Below are 11,873 nucleotides of genomic sequence, written 5' to 3' on the forward strand. Positions count from 1 at the left end.
CCTTCAATAGCCATTCAAACCCCTTTATGTCATCTTGTGTGCATGCTGTCAGGCCAAAATCCCCAGGGTATGTAAACTTTTGATCAGGGTCATTGGGGTAGTTTCTGTGGTCATTATGATTTAACCACTTGCCGACTGCCTCACGACGATGTATGTCCAAACTTTGAAGGGGTATATCGTAGCTGCCATAACCGCGGTATCCCCGTTTTCGTGCGGCGGACGGCTTTCAGATAAAAGTGGTCCATGCGGTGAATCACTCATCGGTGGCGGGAGAGGGCCCCCCCTCCCCGATCCGGTGCTCTCCGCCGCTTACCGGAGCCGTCGGTAGCGGCGGAGGCGATCGCATCCGTCTCTGTCCTGTGCCTGGGGATGAGTGAGGCTAAGATGGCGCCCACTCATCTCCATGACACTGCTGGGCGGAAGCGAGGTCAAAACGTTACTTCCGTCCACACCTCTTAAAAAGGCACAGTTTTTCAAATGTCTTTTTTTTTTCAATTGCATTTTAGTGTAAATATGAGATCTGAGGTCTTTTTGACCCCAGATCTCATATTTCAGAGGTCCTGTCATGCTTTTTTCTATTACAAGGGATGTTTACATTCCTTGTAATAGGAATAAAAGTGACACAATTTTTTTTTTTTTTTTTTTTTTTTAAACAGTGTAAAAATAAAATAATGTAAAATAAATAATAAAAAATTGTTTTTTTTTTTGTTTTTTTTTTGTTTTTTTTTTAAAAACCCGCCCGTCCCGACAAGCTTGCGCGCAGAAGCCAACGCATACGCGAGTAGCACCCGCATATGAAAACGGTGGTCAAACCACACATATGAGGTATCGCCGTGACCGGTAGAGCGAGAGCAATAATTCTAGCCCTAGACCTCCTCTGTACCGCAAAATATGCAACCTGCAGAATTTTTTAAACGTCGCCTATGGAGATTTTTGAGGGTAAAAGTTTGACGCCATTCCACGAGCGGGCGCAATTTTGAAGCGTGACATGTTGGGTATCAATTTACTTGGCGTAAAATTATCTTTCACAATATAAAAAAAAAAAAAATTGGGATAACTTTACTGTTGTCTTATTTTTTTTATTCAAAAAAGTGAATTTTTTCCCCCCAAAAAAGTGCGCTTTTAAGACCGCTGCGCAAATACGGTGTAAAAAAAAGCAACGACCGCCATTTTATTCTCTAGGGTGTTAGAAGAAAAACCATATATAATGTTTGGGGGTTCCAAGTAATTTTCTAGCAAAAAAACTGTTTTTAACTTGTAAACACCTAAAATCCAAAACAAGGCTGGTCCTTAAGTGGTTAAAAATAGTAAAAACACAGTTGATTGATAATAAATGGCTTCAGCCAAACACTAACCATGAGTGAAAGAAAAGTTTTTGTGTTATCATTCATATTCTATGAAAAATGGCCAAGGAATCAAATTCTGCCAGGATATGTAAATTTATGAGCACAACTGTAATATATCACACACACACACAATTTTTTTATGGCGGCGATCAGCAACTTATAGCAGGATTGCTCTAGTGTCAGATTGCCCTTCATTCTATTTGACACTTTTTGGGAACCAGTGACACTAATACAGTGATCAGTGCTAAAAATATGCACTATCACTGTACTAAGAACACTGTCTGGAAAGGGGTAAACAGGCAAAGGGTTAATTGTGTGCTTAACCAGTGTTTATCTGTGTATTAAGTGGTGCTTTTACTAAGGAATGTGCTTTGTAGAGAAACAAAACTGGCACATCCCCGCTGACAGGAGAGACCTCTGCCTTGTTTACATACACAGAGCTCTGTCCTGTCTCCTTTCTCGTCGATCGGCAGTCATCCATTGGCTGCCACCAGCTTGTGCTGTGACCTATTACAGCACAGCTGGGGCACCGGCAGCACGTGCGCCCCCTACATGGAGAAGCATAATCACACACAATTAATATATATATATATATATATATATATATATATATATATATATATATATATATATATATATATATATATATATATATATATATATATATATATATATATATATATATATATATATATATATATATACACACACACATACATACATATACATACATACATACACACACACACACACACACACACACACACACACGTGATCCTGCGCAGCCAGCCCGCACTGTGGCAGTAAAGCTACATTGTGCAGTTGGCAAGCTTTGACAATAAAACCTGGAAGCCGATTGGTTTCTATGCACAGCTGCACCAGTATATATATTTTTGTTTTTATTATTATTAATTTAATATATGGTTATCTTGCATGGGAAACGGTGTACTACTTACCATTGTTTTCTGCTGATGGTACGTATAAGCCGCCTATGGGAATAGCACTTGATATGCACTTAGAGAAAGGTTTATAAAAAGAGATCCGGACTCTGATCTTCCCTACAGCAGAAATAATCTTGTACCGATTGCTTCACAAGTCTAGGCTGCACAAACAATGAAACACATTGCACTATCTCTGCAAGCAGGCCTTCTCTTTCCTCTTCAGTCATACTACACATCTGCTACATATCTAATAGTAAAACTTACCCGCTACAACCTTGTACGGGGTATTTTAGAGGAGTTTTGGCTTAGGTTAGTTGGTTTAGGTTAGTTGTGCGATTTCGCTCAGCCCATTTCCCCCATGGCCGTTTACACTAGGTAGAATTTGTAGCAACAAGCAAATTCTGTTTAGTCCAGACCTCAGTGGAACGTCAGGAATGTGCTGCTCTTTGGGTCTAAGGGAAAGAATGTTCTGCATTTTCATAGCTTGTTTAACATGCTTTATATCCCGGCCTCCAGGGTGACGGCACGCTTCTCTTTGTGCATTGTGCTCTGACTTCCGTTTTCCTTCTTTATTTTTGCAGAAGCATCCTAGAACACTGCAAAGAAAAAAAGGATGTAAAATGATCATTTTGTATACTTTATGTATATAGGTATACATACTCACACACTAGGGTTGCACCGATACTAGTATCGGTGCCGATACCGAGCGTTTGCCTGAGTACTTCTACCCAGACAAATGATGCTTAATCCGATACCTGAACAGTCAGGGGTGATCAGTGCGACGCTGGGGAGGAGTTACAATCACCGATCTCTCCCTGAATATACATTTCAATAAAGCAGCTGACAGCCGCTTCTCTTCTCCCTCCCACGGCTTTCAGCTGCTTTATCGAAATCTATACGGGGAGGTCGGTGATTGTAACTCCTCCTCAGCACCGCACCGATCACCCCTCTCTGTCCCCCATATCCTCCTCCGGTCCCCCTCTGTGCTCGATCTGTCAGAATGGAGAGCGGAGGAAGGAGGTGGTAAATATGTCATTTACCAGCTCCTTCCTTTCCCAAATGCAGAGTCAGTGATCACCGACTCTGTTCATTCATAACTGTCATTGAGCATTGTAATCTGTGTTTACGATGCTTCAGTTTATGAATGGCGAGGAGCCGCTATCTCCTCTCAATTTACCTTCAGTGCAGCTGAGGCTGCAGAGAAAGGGACTGCGAACCTGTGTCCTCAGACCCTCTCTCTGTCTCAAAGGGGAGATGTTAAAAAAATGTAATAAATATTGCAAAGGTTAAAATTGTAAAAATAAGAGAAAAAAAAAAACACCACTCTACACACTGACACAGTCCACCCCCCCCCCCCAAAAAAAAAAATAAAGCATTGTAAGAAATAAATAAAAATAAATAAATACAAACACCACACAACCCACAAAATAAATTAAATTGTAAAAAATTAAATCGTAAAAAAAAAAAATGACTGAAAAAAGTATCGGTACTTGTATTCGGTTTTAAAAAAGTGGTATCGGGACAACCCTAATACGCACAGAGTAAAAGTTGCAATATACACTATTTTATCAAAAGTATTGGGACACCTGGCTTCATACACAAACGTAGTGACGTACTACGAGCCGATAAAGAGGAAGTTCAATTGTCAGGCGCCACCCTTTGGGCTCCTTCTGCTATTTTCGTGTTAGTAGAAGTTTGGCGAGTGTTGATTTGCGCTTTTAAGTTCATTTCTGAACGGCCGTTCGTCACCCAGCCATGTTGCGGAATCGGAGGAGATAACGTGTTATTTATTATTGGAATTGGAGTTATTGCTTTGACCCAAGTCCAGTCCAGGAGGAGGAGGATTTCTTGGACCAAAAATTGGTTGCTTTATTAAAATCGTTACCTATTATATCATACGCCTTTGCTGCGGGAGCTCCAGGAGAATAATCTGGATGATTTTTAGAATTATCTACAGATGACGGACCCCTGCTTTCAACAACTCTTGGCATTGTTGACCCCCTATATTAAGAAAGGCACATGCATGAGGCTTTTATTTTTTGGTTTATTAATAATGATTTGATATATTTTCTATATTTTTGGATGCATAGAATGCACTTTTTGGTTAAGTTCTATTGGCAGATCACATGTCCAGTTTTATTTGTTTTCTTTTTTTAATGCACAATAAAAAAAAAAAATAAATAAATAAAAAAAAAATTGTGGAGAATACTACTTGGCTATGTGTTTTACTTCAAATGAGTTTGGGAGTAGTTTTTTTTGATAAAATAAATAAAATTTAGCCATAAGATATTTTCCTGACGGTTGTACTCGGGAAAATACCACATTTTAGGCACTAGGTGAAGCCGATATAGCTATACTGAGAACTCCGTGCACTTTTCTCCAATGATCAGACTTGTCCTGACACACCCATTCATTGGGAATCTCTGTGTGCTGCTGCTTCTCCTCCCCCCAGCTCTTATGAAGCTGTGAACAGAGGAAATGTGATCACCAAAAAAAAATTGGATCCTGCTCCTTTAAAGCATGTTATATGAGACAGTACTTGACCTGAGTGATTTGGCCCCCTGTAACACCTGAAATACCTGGCTGATCCTGCCCTCCCCTATGTAAACTGACCACAGTGTATCATGGCTGCTGAGACCAGACACAGTGGTCAGTTCATGTGCCTCTGTCATCCGCGGCCCGCTAGCTACTCTTTTTTGTGCTCCTGTGTCGTCCCCCCCCCTCTTTGCTCATGACAGTGCTGCCCCGCCCCCCCCCCCTCCTGCTGCTTGCATAACACTAGCACTAGCTATTGCAGTGTCCCTCTCTGTGTATGATTTATAAATATAAATGCTGCGTATAGCGAATTTCACAGCTGAGATTGCGATCACATGACCAGCCAGCCCCCTCCTCCTCCTCCTGACTGACATCAGCAGAGGAATCTCAGCCCCGCCTGCTGCATCTCTCAGAGGAGGAAAGGAGAGAGCTGGCTGGTCATGTGATTGCAATCTCAGCAGTGAAATGAGGTATTTGCAGCATTTATATTTATAAATCACACACAGAGGGGGATACTATAATAGGAGGCAGCGCTGATGGTGTATACAGGTTAAAGTGGCTTAACAACTACATTAAAAGTTATAACAAATCCTCAGTTTTTAAAACACTTTCAGCAGCTGATTTAGGCTCAGCTCACACTAATGCGGTGTGGATTGATGCGATTTCAGTGCAATTTGTGTTTTGACAGGTGTGAATTTAACGCAATTTCTGAAGATTAAAACTCGCACAGGACCCTTTTTTTTAACCAGATCAAAATCCCACTGCATCAATGTGAACAGCCTTCATAGAAAACAATGAATTTTCAGATGACATGCGAATCTAATAATTTTGGATCGCATCAGATTTGCATCAGTGTGAACGGCCCTTAATCACTTACTGAGTATGCAGCTTCTTCATCTTCTAATCCTTGCCTATGTTCCAGGTTAAACTGGTGCCCTGACTGCTGCCCCGGGTTTCTTGTTTCAGTGTGGCTCCTTTCTCTTGCAGCTTCCTATGGAGCCACTCTTGCCTGCCAGGAGTGAAGCTGTGTCTCCCTACACTGTGTGTATCAATAGAATCACATCCCCATAGCCTAGAACAGCAAGGCACTACCCTGCACCTCCCTCCTTCCCTCCTCTCTCCAAGTGGACAGACTGGCTGGGGACTGCATTATCCACTGTTAGGCTGCATTCACACATGATCGTGGGAAAAAACTCCCGGATTCCACCCCGTGATTTCAAATGGCTGCAAAACGCGATTGCAATGCCATTACTTCTAATGGCACCGCAAACGTGCCGCAGTTGCCACACGGAAAATCGTGCTGCAATTGCGACGCTTGTCACTCAAAAAAGAACACAAGCTTCTTTTGGCCGAAAGCGTCGCAATTTGACGCAAATGCAGTGAGATTTACTGTGCGACAATTGCAGGAAAACTGCGGCGCGATTGGGGTGCCATTAGAAGTAATGGCATCGCAATTGTGCCCCGCGTTTTGCAGCCATTTGAAATCGTGGGCCGGAATCGTGATCATATGTGAATGCAGCCCCAAAGTGGTTGTAAACCCGAAAAAAAAAGAAAAAAAAAAAGGGCGCATACTAGCTCATTATGAAATACTTACCTTAGATTGAAGCTGTTGCAGCGGCCCCGCACACTGCTATGACCTGCGACATGTCGTCATTTTTGGGTTCGCTGGCTCAGACGATTGGCTGGAGCTCCGATGATGTCACTCCCGCGCATGCACGTGGGAGCCGCCGGTCACGGCACGCTGCTGAAGAAATGGCACAAGCGAGCCGTTTCTTTAGTGCGCATGTGCTGACGACGTTGGTGCATGCTTATATGGTAAATATCTCCTAAACCATGCAGGTTTAGGAGATATTTACAGTACCTACAGGTAAGCCCTATTATAGACTTACATGTAGGTACAAGTGGTGTGACAGGGTTTACAACCACTTTAACCATCTCAATATAGGGCATTTTCACCCCCTTCCTGCCCAAGCCATTTTTCAGCTTTCAGCGCTGTCACACTTTGAATGACAATTGCGCGGTCATGCAACACTGTACCCAAATGAAATTTTTATTATTTTTTCCCCACAAGTAGAGCATTATTTTGGTGGTATTTGATCACATCTGCAGTTTTTATTTTTTGCGCTATAAACAAAAGAAGAGGGACAAGTTTGAAAAAAAAAAAAAAAAACACAATATTTTTAACTTTGTTATAATAAATATTTTAGACCGATACCTATTCTTCTACTTTTTTTTTTTTTTTTTTTTTTTAACAAAAATAAGAAAATAAAAAAATTGCAATAAGCGTATATTGATTGGTTTGCGCAAAAGTTATAGCGTCTACAAAATAAGGGATAGATTTATAGCATTTTTATTATTATTTTCTTTTTTTTTTTTTACTAGTCATGGTGGCGATCTGCGATTTTTATTGCGACTGATATTGTGGCGGACATATTGGACACTTTTGACACATTTTTGGGACCATTCACATTTATACAGCGATTCGTGCTATAAAAATGCACCGATCCCTGTATAAATGTGACTTGCAGGGAAGGGGTTAACACTAGGGGGCGATCGAGGGGGTTAACGGTGTTCCTAGGGAATGTTTCTAACTGAAGGGGGAGGGGACTCACAAGGGGAGATGACCGATCGGTGTTGCTCTGTACTGAGAACACAGATCGGTCTCCTATCCTCTCTCACAGGACGTGGATCTGTGTGTTTACACACACAGATCCACATCCTGCCGTGTTACAGGGCAATCGCGTGTGCCAGGCGGACATCGCGCGCATCGGGTGCCCAGTGACACGGCGGGCGCGTGAGATTGCCGCAGTGGCACACACACCCTGGTGGGTAGGGAAGGCGAGGGCGTCCTATGACGCCTTCCCAGAATGAGAGCCGCACCGCCTGGCCGTCATGACAGCCGGCAAGTGGTTAAAGAATACGCAAACCCAACATTTCATATTCCTGATATGTGCCTGCTGTACCATGTACTTGTATGACAAAGTCTCCTGTCCTGTTCTCTTTGTGTTGCTTTCTTTGTGTGAAAGCTCTGGTGTTCCTGCCAGTCCCTCTGCTTTCCTATTATAAACTGACCACACTAGGCATGAGAGCGCAGCGTGGTCAGTTCTCTAGCTATGCTGGAAAATAAGTTTGCTTTTACTTTTCTCCAATGATCAGACTTGTGCTGCCCATACACACAGCAGCATATGCATATAAAACACGTGCGCTGCATTTAGCCATGCAAAAAAAAAAAAAAAAAAAAAAAAAAAAAAGAAGTGTAGGAAGGAGGACACAGCTTTTCATGAAAGCCCATCATATAAATAGATCTCATCTGCCTCTTCATTTGCTGCAGTCTCTATCGATTTGTTGGAATTAGCCTCCTGCATGAAAGAAATCAATGCGTCTGTCTGCACTGAGATCATAAATACCCCCGAGATAAAAGAATTACTCCAATCAGGACAATTACTGCTGTGATTACTCTGTTACAATTAGGAGGTGTCACAAAGCAAGTATTTAGGGGGTGCAGAGTTATCCCCGGAATACAGAGAAGTGGGGGGGTCACCTAGATGAACACTGCCAAGCTTCAAAGCCTCGTCAGTATCCAGTGACCTGACCATCTATTGATCCGTTTTCCCAGAACCAAAAGGCTTTATTTGCATTTAAGTAATCATTAATTTATCTCTCAAAGAGTTGAAGTTTCACTCCAATTATATCATCCTAAAACCTGAGGAGTGACACCCTCCTAACAAGTACACACCATTTATTGCAGAATTAACCGCTTCAGCCAAGGAAGGATTTACCCCCTTAACAACCAGGCCATTTTTTGAGATATGGCAGTGCATCGCTTTAACTGACAATTTCGCGGTCATGCAACGCTGTACCCAAACAAAATGGATATCCTTTTTTACCCACAAATAGAGCTTTCTTTTGGTGGTATTTGATCACCTCTGTGGTTTTTATTTTTTGTGCTATAAACAAAAAAAGAGCAACAATTTTTAAAAGAAAAATCAAAATATTAACTATATTTTGTACTTTCTGCTATAATACATATCCAAAATAATATATAAAAAAACAACAAAATGTATTCATCAGTCTAGGCCAATATGTATTCTGCTACATATTTTTGGTCAAAAAAAAAATTATTATATTATATAATCGCAATAAGCATATATTGATTGGTTTGCGCAAATGTTATAGCGCAGCCTTAAAAAAATTCCACTCACCTGCTCGCATTTTGCAAGTAGAATTTAGCGGAGGGCAAGCGAGGAGCCGGGGCGGACCAGGCTGACCGTTTCCTGGCTGATCACTTCTGGCAGAAGCAGCGCAGCCATCAAAGTGGCCTGGAGGGGGGGGGGGGGGGGGGGGGTTCCTGCCACCCTGATGTCCTGTAAAAAAGCCAGCACTGCTTCTGGCAGAAGCGATCAGCCAGGAAACGGTCAGAAGAATCATGCATCCGACAGGACACAGAGCAGGGATCTCCCACTGAGACGCGGCTTGTATATGAATAGCTGGCTGATGTCAAAGTCCCGCCTCCGGACCGGCATTGGACCAGTATGCTGTCTATTAGATTCCAGGAGGTGGGACTTCATTTGACAGTGCGGCTATTCATATACAAGCCGCGTCTCAGCAGGGGATCCCTCTCTGTGTTATCCGTCCGCCCGCCCGATCCTCACGATTCCTCCCTGGTGCATTGCTGGGCACGGATGACTGAGGAGGCTGCACTTTTTGGCATTAATAGGCTGCACATTTGGACAATGAGGAGGCTGCATGATACGCTACACCGATGGGCACTGGTATGCTGCACTGGTGGGCAATAATACGCTGCACTGATGGGGCTGCACTGATATGCTTTATGTTAATACTGTTAAAGTTGTTTTAATATTCATTTTTGGAACTTAATTCTGCATAAAACATTTACCAGTGTAATTTCATTAGATGATTTATGAGGATATATTTAGGGGCGGACTTGGGGGCGAGTAACTCTTGAAGGGCTGGCTAGAGACTTGAAATTTTGAGTCCTGTTACAGCATCTACAAAATAGGGGATAGATTTAGGGATTTACAAGACCTATAGGTAAGCCTATAATAAAAAAAAAAAAAAAAAATAAATCTCTCTCTCTCATGGGAGTTCCCTCCCACTTTATCCACCCCAATACAGTGACCCCCTCCCCCCAAGGGAGGTTTGGGGTTTATGAGGTGGATGCTGTATCTGGCCAACCCCCCCCCCCCCCAGCTGCCTCCAAGACTGAGAACTGAGCGATCAAATACCACTAATCACTCAGTTCTGGAGAGCTGTTTCTGGGGGGGGGGGGGGGGGGGGCAGGGGAGTGGCTGACTCAGACTGGCAGTCCAGGCTCCCGGGTGGATGCCAACCATATAGTCACGATCTTTCTCAAGCCCAGACTGGCTCTGTGACATCAGACGAAAGCGCGCTTTAGCCTGCTGTCGACTGAAAATGTGTCACAGGAGTGCAGAATGAACTACATACTTACCTAATAGAAACATTTTTTCCCTCTTGGTGGGATTTTAAAGGGCGAAAGTCTCAAAAAGTACATCAAAGAGTATAAAAATAGTAGTTTTATTTTACCAAAAAGTTAAAAAGCATGACACATATTAATGGCAACAAAAAATAATAATGGAAAAAATGGATGCCAAAGAAACAAATGATGGTGATACAGCAATTATATACAAAACAAATTGACAGTACTACACTTAACCCCACATAGGAGCTGCCTCAGCAAAAAGCTGGTTTGCAGTGCAAGCCCGACGCGTTTCGAGGTTTTATAGTAGTTGCGACCTCTTCTTCAGGGGCTGGTGGTGAGGTATATGACTGTCGTAGTATTGCAAGATCAGCATCGATAGCATCCAGTTTTAAAAGAAGGAGGGGAAGGAAAGATTTGCTACCGGGGTCTGGACCTGAAGACCGCCGCCGCCACCACCAGGAGGCCGAGACCGTCCGACAGATCAGGACAAAACACAAAGGGCGTAACATCCGTCAGTTGGTGACACCCTGGGTGTCTATTGTTATGAAAAGTCTTGTCAGCTATTAGTGCATAGGGGATAAATTGTCACTATGCTGGCTCCAAGGTTAAATATCGCCAAAGCACATTAATGACCCAGAAACAGAGCAATGGGGGGTATCCCGTCAGTCCCAGATATTTAGAGTTATATAATATATTGTCCGCTAATGGCACATAAGGGGTAAAAAATCCCTGTGCTGGCTGAAAAAGGAGTGTTATCTACAGCTGCTGTTTGGTCTCTAGTGCCGTTGTACAAGAAAACAATAAGCGATGGAGCGTCTGTGGTCAGTAGCTTGCAAAATCACAGTGGCTGCACGTTCAGTCCGATGCCCGTGCCGACACGAACATTTTTTCTATTGTGTATTGATATAGGGATGTGGGCTGGTTGTCTCTTTCCACAAAGTCCTTGTCACCATTCTATGTTCTACATACTTACCTAGGTGGATGCAGCATCTGTCCCTCGCTGGCTCTAAGACTGAGAGCTGAGTGATCAAAGAGCGCTGATCACTCGGTTCTCAGAGCTCCATGAGCAGAGATCTGATGACTGTTAAGTCACCGTCTCTTTATTCTGTCCCCCCCCACCCAAGCTCACTGAAGCGCTGGGCTGTGGAGGGGGTGGGAGAAGCCGGCTCAGGCTCTCTGAGAGGCCAAGCCAGCTGCCGATCCAGGCATGTGGGCGGATCCAAAATTTATTGTTGTAATCTTGCCCGAGCCTGGGCCAGTTCTGCGACATCAGCTGACAGCGGGCTTCAGCCAGCTGTCTGCTGAAAATGGGTCCCCGGAGTCCAGAACGAACGCCACTTCTGTAATCCACAGGAGAAGTACAGCCAAATGAGCTTTGACTGTATATCTCCTTTAAATCTGTTAAACCCTTCCCCCCCCCCCCCCCCAAAGATAGTAAATGCTGCTGTGCCTCTTGTGCTCAGTCCTCCAGAGTCGTGTCTCACTAAATACAGGAGGTAAGTTACTGGCCAGATCACCAGGCGAAAACAGAGGGGGAAAAAAACAAAAAAAACAAAAGGAAAACAAATGCAGCCACCACATCTAATAATT

The 11,873-nt window shown here is 43.2% G+C and overlaps 1 protein-coding gene across 3 annotated transcripts in view; it reads right to left on the reverse strand.

The window, feature by feature from the left end:
- Positions 1-11,873, reverse strand: part of KLHL25 (kelch like family member 25) — an 89,674-nt gene that overhangs the window by 61,766 nt on the left and 16,035 nt on the right. For 2 of the 3 annotated variants that reach the window (XM_073618421.1, XM_073618424.1), the window contains exon 2: positions 2,552-2,883. The gene's annotated coding sequence lies outside the window, so the exon portion shown is untranslated. Of the gene's footprint in view, positions 1-2,302; positions 2,449-2,551; positions 2,884-11,873 lie in introns of all 3 variants that reach the window. The other variant, XM_073618422.1, reaches the window with a different exon arrangement.

This window comes from Aquarana catesbeiana, linkage group LG03, assembly GCF_042186555.1.
Source record: "Aquarana catesbeiana isolate 2022-GZ linkage group LG03, ASM4218655v1, whole genome shotgun sequence".
NCBI lineage: Eukaryota > Metazoa > Chordata > Amphibia > Anura > Ranidae > Aquarana > Aquarana catesbeiana.